Source organism: Numenius arquata, chromosome 5 (genome assembly GCF_964106895.1).
Source record: "Numenius arquata chromosome 5, bNumArq3.hap1.1, whole genome shotgun sequence".
In the NCBI taxonomy this organism is placed as follows: domain Eukaryota; kingdom Metazoa; phylum Chordata; class Aves; order Charadriiformes; family Scolopacidae; genus Numenius; species Numenius arquata.
The window spans coordinates 61,507,213-61,519,599 of record NC_133580.1 but is presented as its reverse complement, the minus strand read 5'-3'; positions in this window follow the sequence as shown (position 1 = coordinate 61,519,599).

The window sequence follows — 12,387 nt, the reverse complement described above, 5'->3', positions numbered from 1 at the left end:
ACTTGTGTTAACGTAGACCAAATCCACGCCTCAATAACAATGTTGCTTTGTCTGCCCATAAGTCATCCCAACTATGCAGTAGTGCACTCTGGTGTTTTCTGAGAGAACTGTTGAGGTGTGTTGCCTGGGCATTCTTGTATGGTTTGCATTCTTGATTTTTCAGTTGGTGTTGTAGCTGATATGGCTATATTTTAGGGACAGAATTCTTCCAGAAAAAGAAGAAGATAAAGGAAAAACTAAAATTTCCCAAACTTGCCCGTTGCGGTTCCTGCTTCTTTAGGAGCTTTATAGTTGTCGATTTCTTTTTTCTGTCTCTCTTGCTGTTGGTTTTCCCAACCTCTGCTTCCTTCTCTGAAGAGGAGCCAGACGCAGCACAGGAGATTTCTTTTGGCTCTCTCTGCTTTTCCCCTTGCGAGCAAGAGAGTTGCTCTCATCAGGCTTCACAGAGCACTTTACAGTGACAGAAAGCGTGGGATACGTACGCGAAAACAGGAATAAGAAAACCAAGCGGAAGAAACGCAGTCAGTACGGCGACAAGACATTGGCCTTGGACTCACGGACTTGTCATCTCAGACGTACCGAGAATCTATTTTATTTCACTTTCGTGTCTTGTATACAAAGTTAACCGCATAAACGTTAGGCAGGAGGCCCGGTGCTGAGTTCCCCGAGTAGATCTATGGCAGTGCGTACAGAGCAAGAAAAAAAAAAATAAATATGAAGCCGGTGTCTGACCGGGAGTGGAAATTCATGTTCCCCTCACCCCCTCGTCCTCCCTCTCCTCGGCGGGTTATAAAGCTGTGGGTGCTTTATAAGCTTTATAAAGCTGCTCTCCGTCGGCACCCAGCCCGTGGTGCGCTCTGACGCGCGGAAACAAACCCTACAACTCGAGTGGAGGTATAAGGCAGGTATGTTTATTGCGGCGCCGGGTGCAAGGGGGATTTCTCCTCCTAACTTGCACACCGGCTCGTAAAACAAGCATCTATTTATGATAAAAAGCATACATGTTCATTGATGCGGGCTGGGTTATTATAATTAATTCTAAGAAAAGGCGTTACTATTCTAATTATTTCTAGGAACTCATTATCATAAGTCTCCTCCCCTTGCCGCATGCGTACTGCCGCCCGGTGGTCGTGGGCCGGGGTCTTCTGGAGGAAGGCTCATAGTCTTCTTCACCGTGTACTTTTACCTTTGGCTTAGAATGCTGGGCTGGCTGGACCCCAAACCGCGAAACTGGTCCCGACCAGATGGACACTTTACCCAGACAATTGGGTTCCTCCTTAGCATGCAGGCTGTTCCTGCTATCTTACACACAAGGCCAGTTCCTTATCTTGGAATGCTGGGCTCCTGGGCTCTGAGCTCTGTTCTTTGCCAAGCTGTACTAAATCTACACTAACGACCTTTAACCATTCATTCTCCCAATCAGCTCCCACCGCCTCCGGCCCTACACAATGGCTGCAGTCAGGAGGGGGAACAGAGGCGGCCTTTTAGGTCTGCTGGCTGCGGACGTAAAGAACTGCGTTACTCTGTCGCTGCCGCCCGTAAAAATTAACGTGCAAATGGTGAAATTGGTTGCCCCTTTATTTGCCTTACCAGCGTAATGTGGTGTGCCGGGGGCGGGGGGGGAGGGCCCTCCCCACAAAGGTGGCTGTAATAAAATTAAGAATTTGCCTAGGAACTGAAGAGGGCTAGAAGCTTCCCGCCGAAGGAAATGGTGAGCAAAACGCAGGCTCTGAACTCTGACAGAGGGGCCTCCACGTTTCCTCTGCCAAAACAGAGTGGGAGTGCTGCCCATCCTTCTCCCCTCTCATCCCCCTTTGAGGAGGCACGGGCCACATGGGTGCTGTCACCAAGGTACTGAGATGCTCCCCTGTCTTCTACACTCCAGAAATTTAATGTGGGAATGCACAGATTCGTGTTTGCAGCTGGGGAAGGTTATCTGATGCCCCTCACAATAAGGTGGGAAACCTGACCGGTGTGGGAAGGTGACAGGAGGGAAGAGTGGAGTAGGGTTTCTACACCTGCCTGCAGAAAACGTTACCTGAGACCATCATGTCTCTTCGGTGCCTCAGATGGCCCAAAATGAAGCTGAAGCTCAAGTGTTTGAGCAGCACTGGTTTTTGGGTGGGGAGGGAGTTGCATGGCCTCCATGAGGGTCAACTCCTGAGTGGGCTGCCCATGGCCCAGGTGTGAACAGGCTGTGCAGGGTCACTGCGTTCTGTTGTGTTGTGGGGCCATGTTACAGTGTTGGGCTTGGGTTGTGGCTCTGGGGCCCCCAGCAGTGCTGAGGAGGGTGGTTTGCTGGCAGATGTAGGTGTTTCTGCTGCTCTGCAGGGTCTGGCTGGGAGCAGCAGTGCTCAGGAGACGTGGCTGGCAGGAACTTGCCAGGGGCTGGAGGCCAGAGTGGGAGAGACACCAATGTCTTTCATGTCATGCTGGTGAGCTTGGGCCATGGACTCATGGGCTTGCCTGTAGGGTGGATGCTGGAGCAGGCTGTGGAGTCATGGTTCATCAAGACAAGGTCTCCGTCTTTCCTCAAGACTTGCATCAAATACTGCTGTCCCCCACGACCAACCCTGCACCACTTTCTCTCATCAGAAAGATGTTCCAAGACGTGTTGTTAAAACCTGTCCATAGAAGTCCACGTTGTGTCTGCTATGAAGGTAAGCTATGCCAGGACAACAGGAGATATATTTCACAGTATTGCAAACAAGAAGAGGTAAGAGCCATTGAGTAGCACCAACAAGGAACATCATCTGTAGCCATCTCCTTCTCCTGTTTTCTTGGGCCTGAAATCTTTTACGTAGTTGAAATCGATTCGATAGCCTTTGGTTTTGCTTCATACTGATCGCATGACGTCTGGGCATCTTCTTGGCTCAGGGTGAGATAACAACTGAAAGAAATCAGAAACACTGCTTTCCTGCTCCTTAGGGAACTGTAAAACTTTTAATAAACACTACATATTTCACCTCAGCAGCAGCAATGTCCTCTGGCAGGAACATACTTCATTTGAAGTACAATAGATCAATCACAGTGATTTGATGGAATGGGCAAACTTTTTTACTTTTTTTTTTCTTCCTCACTATTAATCTTTTTTTTTTTTTTTTTTTTCTTTTGTGTGGAGGATTGTGTCATAAGTGTTCCTGGCTTGGAAAGAGTCCAGGACCCAAAATTAAAGATTACCTTAACTCCTTACCACCAGACAAATTATTCTTCTGAGTATATCATGGTCCTTTTTAAACATCTACATTTTAGTTGAACTCGAATAGCAAAGAGCAGTATATGGCTACTTTGCAGCTTCAGCATAATTCACTTGAGCAAAGAAAATGTACTGTCAAGGACTAGAAAGTGTAGAAAACTGACTAGAAAGCAGTGTAGAAAACTGACTGCCTTCAACAATTGTGAGAAGAAAGGCACACTGTAAATATCTGAGAAAGGGGAAGAAATCCATCCAAAAAGGAAATCCTCAGGTAATGAATTTTCCACGTCATGCTCATGTCTGTTTTCTCCTGTGTTATCTAAAAGTTATTAAAACCAAAAATAATTGTTGCTATTTTAAGAGACGTATAATAATTTAATTGCTAGTGTGCTTTCTACAACACCTTTGTGCAAGTGCATCACTTCTCAGCCTGTAGACCTGGAAAGGAAAACTGAATTTGATTTCCACATTGCCTTCTATTTGTACATTTCGGGATATTTACCAAAAAAAAAAAAAAAGAAATATAAAGGTAACTTTCTTGCGTCTCTCTGACATAGACAAGTATCATTATCCACCTTTAAAAGCTTAGGAAAGAGAGACGTGTAAGGGGGCCTCTGATAGCAGATGTTTTGACAGAAGCTAGCGTGTTACACAGTACTAGGTGTGTATTTAAGCAGAAACAAAAATTTAACACACATTTTAGTAATTCTACTAGATGATTATACACATGGGAACAAAGCCTATCCCTCACATGCCCCAGCGTTGGGCCCTGAACGTGCAGTGAGGGCTCTCAAACAGAGCCAGCTGGTTACACAGCTTTGTTTGGCTGTAATCAGTAGGTTATGCATATAGATACAATAATGGAATTCTGCACTGCAAATTCTATCTCAGGTTTTGCTGCTTACAATTTTACCTGCTTGCATATCTGTTTGTCCACATCACACTAGTTCTTCCAACTATAAATCTGTCGTGCTACAAAGTACAGGTTAATATATATAGCGTGTCTGGTGAATACAGACCTGCCAATGTCTGCCAGCAGGTAGTTTAATGTAAATCTTCCATCTGAATGCAACAGTGTTTCTCTGGTCTAGTTATGTTTATACTTAATTAAAACCATTACTCTTTGGTTCTTTCTGTTCATTACCTTAAATATAATGATTCAGAGAAGGGAAGAAGAGCTGATAAGGAGAGGAACAAAAATAATATTTAAAACCTAGCCTGTGTTTTTATATTTAAAAAAAAAAACACCTTTGTGCAAATAGTAAACAACTGATCTTGGGTAGCTGGAGGAACAGAGTGCTTATTGATGGGTTAACAGGAAAGGGCCCTTGAGAATGCCAAGATTTCATCGACTATTCCAAAACTAAAATTTACAAGTGTCTATATGGTGAGAAGACAGCAATGAAAAATGCCACTTTTGCCCTTTGAAGTCATTCAATTTTATGCCATCCCTAAAATAAACTAGGGTTTTTAAGTGATTTTGCGAGATCATGTCACAAATTTTGTTCGTCTTCAAAAATCTCTTTTTGTTCTTTCAGAGCAGAAAGTGTCCAAAGGTTATTCTTTTTCTTCTTGATTTCAGCCCAATGCTGGAGAGAAAGCAACCTGTCTGGTGCACCCCATCTCACTCCCTGCCATGGTGGTGGGGCAGCCATCGGGACTTTTTGCGCTGTAGACTGTAACAGAACGCTTCAGTCAGCAGCTTATCCTAGTTCAGAGCAGCTTTGGGCTTTTAGTGATGCTGAAACGAGGAAGGACTAAGGTTTCTTTGCTGGACTGTCCTTCAAAAAGCTATAAAGTCCTGTTCTCAAAAGGAATTGTCTAGCTCCAATTTATTTTAAGATTTGAGGTCAAAACCTGACCAGAGCTAACAGAAAGAATCCCACAACCTTCCCTACCTATTCTGAGGTCTGGCTTAAGGAAACACTTAATAAAAGCATTGGGAAAGACTGCTTTACCATGTGTGAGATGCACTCTTGTACTAATTAATAGCGAATGTGAGTGCAGACCACTGGACATTTATTAAAAGTGTGGTTTGCGGGCCAAATCTAGCAGCACCTGAAGTCTCTCCTCTTTCCGTATTTTCTTCAATGTCCTATTCAGCCTCAAACCTCCAATCCAAAGTGTTAAAAGATAACCTTTTCTAAGTTCCAGGCATACATCAGATGTCCTTGTGATGACTGAAAGCTACCTGAACAACTTTTCAGAACACTGGCCGTTTCTGGATCAGCTGTGAGAAGGGGCAGGGGAGGTACAGTCTCTCTTCACACCACATTTGTTCCGCCTGGAGGGATGCGAGGGAATGGCGAGTGCCAGCGCCTGATCTCCAAAATCCCTATGGAGTGTCAGGTGATTCTCTTTTCTTATCTGTTCAGTTTGCCCCAAGCCTAATGCTTATTAGTGTTTCGTGAAGTCATTTAGACTGTGTCATCACCAACATGCATACAATATCCACTGTCTATTAAACAATTGTTTTAAATATTGCATTAAATAATCCAGGACTCAGTTTCTGAAGGCTGTGGACAGGCAGTGTGGGAAGTGCTTATGGGAAGGCTGTTCTTTACCAGATACAGCCTTCAGGCCCGTTCCCAACCAGCAGGTTATTTAACCAGGATTCAGGTGTCTCTACCAACAAACAGGAGAAAAATCCCCAAATTCCCTGGTAGCATGAAGTAGGATGTAGATGTGAGATTCCTATAGAGGTGCGCAGGAACAAATATAATTAAACATGAGTAAAAAGTTAGTTTGTGTAATTCATGTGATAACAGAGGAAAGAAGGTAATTTAAACTAGAATTGGAACTGTAACACTGCAGCATTAGCAGTGGCATTCTGATATATGGAATTACTGCGCTCCTTTTTACCCATTTTCAGAAAATGTGTTTCTGGCTGAACAAGGTTGAATACCCCCGAAAATGTCATAAATATTTAGAATACTGCTAGTCCTATGCAAACCCATAAAAAAAAGTATTAATACCTAGTGTTTAGGATTATTAATTTCTTGTTTGTTAATGATCTCCACATGGAGGAGCTGTAGAGTTAGAAATGATCCAAGAAAAACCACTAAGTTTTGAAAGGACAATATAGTCAGAGACATCATATCTTCTCTTGGTTAACTGAGCAAACCCCAAACCTATCATAAATGTTGAGGGATGTGTGTCTTTCAGCCTTTGCTAACCATAACAAGTTGCAGTAGAACTTGGAAAGATGGGTCAAGAAACCTTTTTCTTTGTTAATGGCTTCTATTCACTGTGTACCCAAACATGCTGATCTCAGTAAAAGCAAAATGGCAAATAAGGTTTATCCATTCCATTTGTCCTTTCTCTGTGCGTTCAGGGGCTTATGTCAGATGTGAAAATGCTGAAAGCGACCAGCCCACACAGTAGGTGTGAAGTGCAGACCTTTATCGTCATTCTTCTGACTCGCTGAGCTTTCAGCAGGACTTTACAGAGCCCCTTCCAGAGGTGAGCTCTTGAGCCTTACAGCCCAACTGCATTTAGGGGTTGCTTATACTATGTTTCAAGGATAACCCAAAGATGATGGAGGATAAACCTTATGCCTAATCCTGTCAGTGTGTAGGTCAGGCTATGGTGGCTGATGTGACTTGTGGAGGCATAGTTTGTGTTAGCCCAAGATCACTTTTTCCGTGTAGCTGAAACAGTTTCTTCAAATGTAGTAATCTAAACCAGCAAAGGAGCTGTCATAACTGTGCCTGAGCCTTCTTGTTGTCTTTGCTGTGATAACTGTGATGGTTTAGAGGCATGGACCCATGGCGGTGTCAGTGTAGCTTGGCCATCAGTATTTTTAGCAAAGGGGAAGTTCTGCACATGGACTGAACTCTCTTTCCAACTGGAATCCACTGGAATAAAAAATTCTGTTAGATATTTGCAGGATTAAAGTCTCTGTGGTGGGTTGACCCCAGACAGCAATGAAGCATCCACCAGCCTTTCACTCCCCCTCCCCAGTGGGATGGAGGAGAGAATCAGAAGAGCAAAAGAGAGAAAAAAACGTGGGTCAGGATAAAGACAGCCTAATAAGTGAAGGTAAGGGGCGGGGGGAACCCACAAAGTGATGCAAAGACATTCACCCTACACCTCTTACTAGCAGGCTGATGCCCAGCCAGTCTCCAAGCAATGCCTACTCCAGTTTTATTGCTGTGTGCAACCTCTTATGGTATGGAATATCCTGTAGGTCCCTTTGGTCAGCTGGGGCCAGCTGTCCTGGCTGTGTCTCCTACCCAATCTCTTGCCCACCCTGAGCATTCTTGCTGGAGAGAGGACAGAGTGAGAAACAGAGAAGGCCTTGACACTGCTTAGCAATAGTTGAAATATCGGTGTGCTATGAGCAATGTCCTAGTCACAAATTTAAGACACACCACCATATGGGCTGCTATAAAAAATTATTTCCATCTCAGCCAGACCCAGCACAGCCTCCCACACCGTAAAGTCCCTGGTTTTCCATTCCTGGTTCCTGGAACAACTTCTTGGTTTCTGTTTCCATTTTTCCACTGTATTTTAAAAGTGTGCTTGAAATGAATGTTTATTTCGTAGCAAGTGCTAGAAGCATCTTGCTGTGCTTGGAACCAGTGTAAAAAACCACAAAATTACCCGGCGCTGATAAACTCATAAGAGTTCATGCAATATACTTTCTTAGTCAGGGTAGATCCATCTATTCTTCTCTCTCCACACATACATACACACCCCTTATTTCAACAAATATACAAATAAAACCACAAATATTAATGAAATATAATGGAAGGGGGAAAACTACTCAACGCTTATTACATTATATTATATTATATATACATCTGTGTATATATGCACCTGTGTATTTATCGGTACAGCTTAATTTATTTGCAGAACAGATCCTAAGAACAGACAAAGACCAGAGTTGTCACTGAAATAAAGACCAGACTTCTGAAAGTCCATCTATTCTGACCAGGATTGCATTAGAGAAAAACTAGAAAGGAAATCTGTGTTGCTTTGATTTTTTACAGTAAAAGGTAGAAACGATAATTGTTGCATCTTCCTTGAAAAAAATACTGTTGATTACATCAGTTGAGATCAGATGCAGTTTGCAGAAGCCCAGACACAACCTCAAAAACTCTGGTCAGCAGCTAGGAAAGAATGTCTCTCTAATATACCACATCTTGGCCTGTACATACTCTGTCTTCAGCTCCATTCATCCTGTATCACTCTGCAACCACGCCAAGGTGTGGAAGAATTTCCCCACTGCTCTGGTCAATATTTGAAGTGTTCCAAACCACACTCTGACCCTCAACTGACCTTGTTTCCCTTCGCCTATGTAGGATCAATTTGTATTTTTGCTGCCTGTAAAGGAGCTAATTCAGTTGAGACCGCTGTGTATACATCAGGGAAAAGCTGAAACAAGTGCCTAAAGTCATTTCATATTCCAACTAAGATAAAAAGATCTTACCTTTATGAGAAGGTGGATTAGAATTAGAAAAGGGCTGAATCTCATGTATTACCCTCGTCTGCCTTCAGTAATTCCACCAGTATTGCCTTAATGCAAAGGCTTTTTTTCAGCTCTTCATCTGAATAAGCATATGGGGAATTTTTTACTGCAGTGCTATGACAAGAGATAAGGTATTCATGACAGCTGAAAGAATTTTTTGGTAGGAGCCCAGTGTTTATGGTAAACAGCACTGCTCATAAGACAGTCCCTTGTGTTCTAGCAATATGTGTCTGATGTTTTCATGTAACATGTTAAATTCTTCCTTCTTGTAGATACGCGTGACTTGCCGCTACCCTGAGTAAACTCCAGTCCAATGGCAGGCAGTAATTTACAATGGCATCTTTTTATTAGTTTACTCGTTTTATCTTTCTGTAAGAGAGCAATCCTTTGTCTGATTGTATTTCTGAAGCTGTTCTGGTCAGACAGACAGGCTCTTGCATTGCTCTAAGCTATAACAATCTTAGCAGGCTAAATAGTTCAGATGGCAATTAGGCAATCGTTGTTTCCCCTGGCTGCCAAAACAACTTGAGCATGCCCTGAATATAGTGAAATCAATAAATCTATGCTAACAAATCAAGCGGGCAGCCTGCTCAAATAAAATCATGGGACAATGAAAAGATTGTGCTTGGAGAGTCCTTAGCTGTGATTTGGGATAGAGAAGTGGTAACTTCCAATAGAGTCAAAATTAAATGAAAATATGTTAAAAAAAATCAGATTTTTGAGGTTAAATTCTTCCTGATATTGGGAAAATCAGTATGAAACACATTTCAGTATAGTATTCCTCTATTTCACATTCTTTTTCTTCCAAGTTTTTTTTTTCTTTATAAAATATAGTCTTTGTATTTTGTGAAAGCTAAATACTAAAGATGAGGAAAAACTAGATTTTTTTTGTATGTATCTAATCCCATCTCCTCTTTGGTGACCATGTAGCATTATTGGATGCAAATAAGCAGGGACCAAGATCTTAGGATCCACTTAGATTAGGATATGTTTTCCACTAACTCTTGTATATTATCAATCATCTTTATCATGGTATCAGCATTTAACATCCTGTATAGAAGAGGGTAATCATGTTTAGTTAGCAATGGTAATTATCTATGCTTCTTTGTCTTTAAATTGTTTCAAAATCAAGGGAAACTTTAAGGTTGGTTCAAGACACCTTCGCAATAAAATTAAGGGAGAAGTGGCATCTAAAATTTTCCTATCCTTGTTTGAGTTTGGAAAGCCTCCTCCTGCCAAGGCAAAACACCCTGTCAACCCCACTTGGCATCAAAGTTTTCTGTCTCCTGTATACATGTGGTCCACAGAATTTTCCTCTGTATTATCTCATGAAACGAGGGATTTCCTCATCATTTCAGAAACACATTCCTAATGGTCGTGCTCCATCACTGGCTTGGATCTCCTTGGGTTAATTAAAACCACTTCTATTTTTCTGAAAACATGACTGTCCTTGCCTATCAAGATAAGTAATGCTCTGCAGGTCTGGAAACAAACTCTCCCTTTTCGGACTGCATGTGAGAGTGTGTTCAGTAAGCAGTGAGGCAATAGGTGAACAACTGCTGACTGCCAGGTATGAGCCAAGAGGGTTAGAGCTTTGCTGAAGAGAAAAAACACCTTGGCAGTAATGAATTTCAGGCTATTTTAATCAAAATATTGCCAACATAATGCAGCAAGAAAATGAAGAATAACATTGCAAGTAAGAGCTACTGAATTCATAGATGAGGAAGGTAATCAGTAATATGAGGGCTACAAATGACAGATAAAATGATTAAGCTGTTAGTTTCACTCACAGATAACCACTGTATGAAGGAGCTGAGCTCGCTTAATTTACTAGTGCTTCAGGAATTTAGTTCTTAATGGAAATGCCTGAGCATCTGCAATTGGGAACCTCAACATGAACTGGAATTTGCTATAAAATAACTTTACCGTTTAGTCTTGTAAGGTGCCCTTCTTTTTATTAGCTTATAATTAATATAGAGCAGTCATTCAGTTTCTGTTGCTCTTATTAACTTGAAGTTACCACTTGTTTGAATTAGCTAGTTTTTGTTTGTTTCTTACTTGGGTTTCATGATACCAGTTTTCACCTGGATGGTGCTCTGCCAAATTCACTTGTTGGTTTTGGCTGGTTTGTGAAATAATTGGATTCTGTCAAAGACAGTGAAGACATAATCTGGTGCCTTTTTTTTCATACTTATTTAACTAATATAAATTTAACTCCAGGTCAGAAGTAACTGAAAATTATTGTTGACTGATGAGTCTCCTTCAACCTTCTTTCCAATGATTATGCCTCCACGTAGAACAGCTAGTAGACGGATCTCAGTGCACTGAAACCATCACCACATTTTAAATTGACGTCCAGAGCAATGGCAGTAGGCTATGGAATATTCTTCTGAAGTGTTGGTCACAGGTGGTGAGATGCAGAAAAGCTGGCATCGGTGCCACTGCCCGTGTGACAACTTTTTTGTTGCTATGTAAGAAGGCTTCAGCATTTAGGGCTGTCAGTATCTACTGTCTTTTGTAGATACTAGATTCACAAAATTAAAAAAGGAAATAAAGTTAGGAGTTCCTTGCCTGAAGCTTGTTTACCTAGGGGTGGAAACGAGGTGCCAGAGAACAACCCACTGCCACAATAAAAAGCACTTGGAGGTAGGGGCATGACTCCCACATTTGTTAACATATTTAGTCTTCCAGCAGGTATTTTCAGGAAAATGGTGTACACCTACAGCCTGTACATTATTATATTTCATTAGTAAACAACACATGAACAGGCTAGTCTGTTTTAATTAATAATGTGCGTAACTATACACTGAAAATGTCTGATTTACATACACTGATGGTATTCATTTACTTGCAGGGAACACCTGGAATGCTAGTCACATTAAAAACAAAACAGAAAAAATCCACAGCCACCCCCACACCCCAGCCCCTCAAACTAACTGCAGCTTTACATCAGCCATTTAGCCATTTTTAAAGGAACTCTAGATGTAGAGTGCTTAATGTATGTATTTCTTCAGGTCTTGCAGCAAATATATATTCACTTCTAGTGTATTTGTGAAAGTGGAAAGTGAGGTTTGTAATACATGTGCCAGGCCCTGTTCTTCTAACCAAGTTTGCAAACTTATTCTGGAGAATCACTGAGGTACGGTGTTCCGGGTGACACAGTTTTCAAGTAAGCCTGTGCGCAAACTGTTTACGCTAAAAGGAAAATTGTGACAGAGGGACTGATTCCACACACTGTCCTGGTTTGAAGTAAAACTGAACCAATTTTCTGTTCTGTAACTTTACATCCTAGCTAGGCCTCCTCTAACTCTCTGAAATTAACGGCATATTGTGGAGAAAACTGCTCGTTCTCAGAATGATAAGCCCAATGTTTGTGCTCCATGCCAAGGAACGATATGCAGGGAGGCCCTTGCTTATACTTATTGCTGTAACAACCAAGGGCAGCCCATTTCGTTATTTGCCCCCTTAGAGGGTTGGAAACGGAAAAAACGTAAAGGGGTCACATCGGTGGGAAGGAGTGGACAGGAGAGGTGACCCAAACCTGACCAACTGGGGTATTCCATCCCATCTGCCCCATGCTCAGTATAAAAGCTGAGGGATCAAAGGGTCAGCCCCTTCCTGCAATGGCCAGCATCCAGAGAGGACTCTGTCTGTTCATCTGCCTTTGATCCCAATCTGTGTGTTCCTGACTCCAGAGCTGGAATCCAGTTCCCATCCG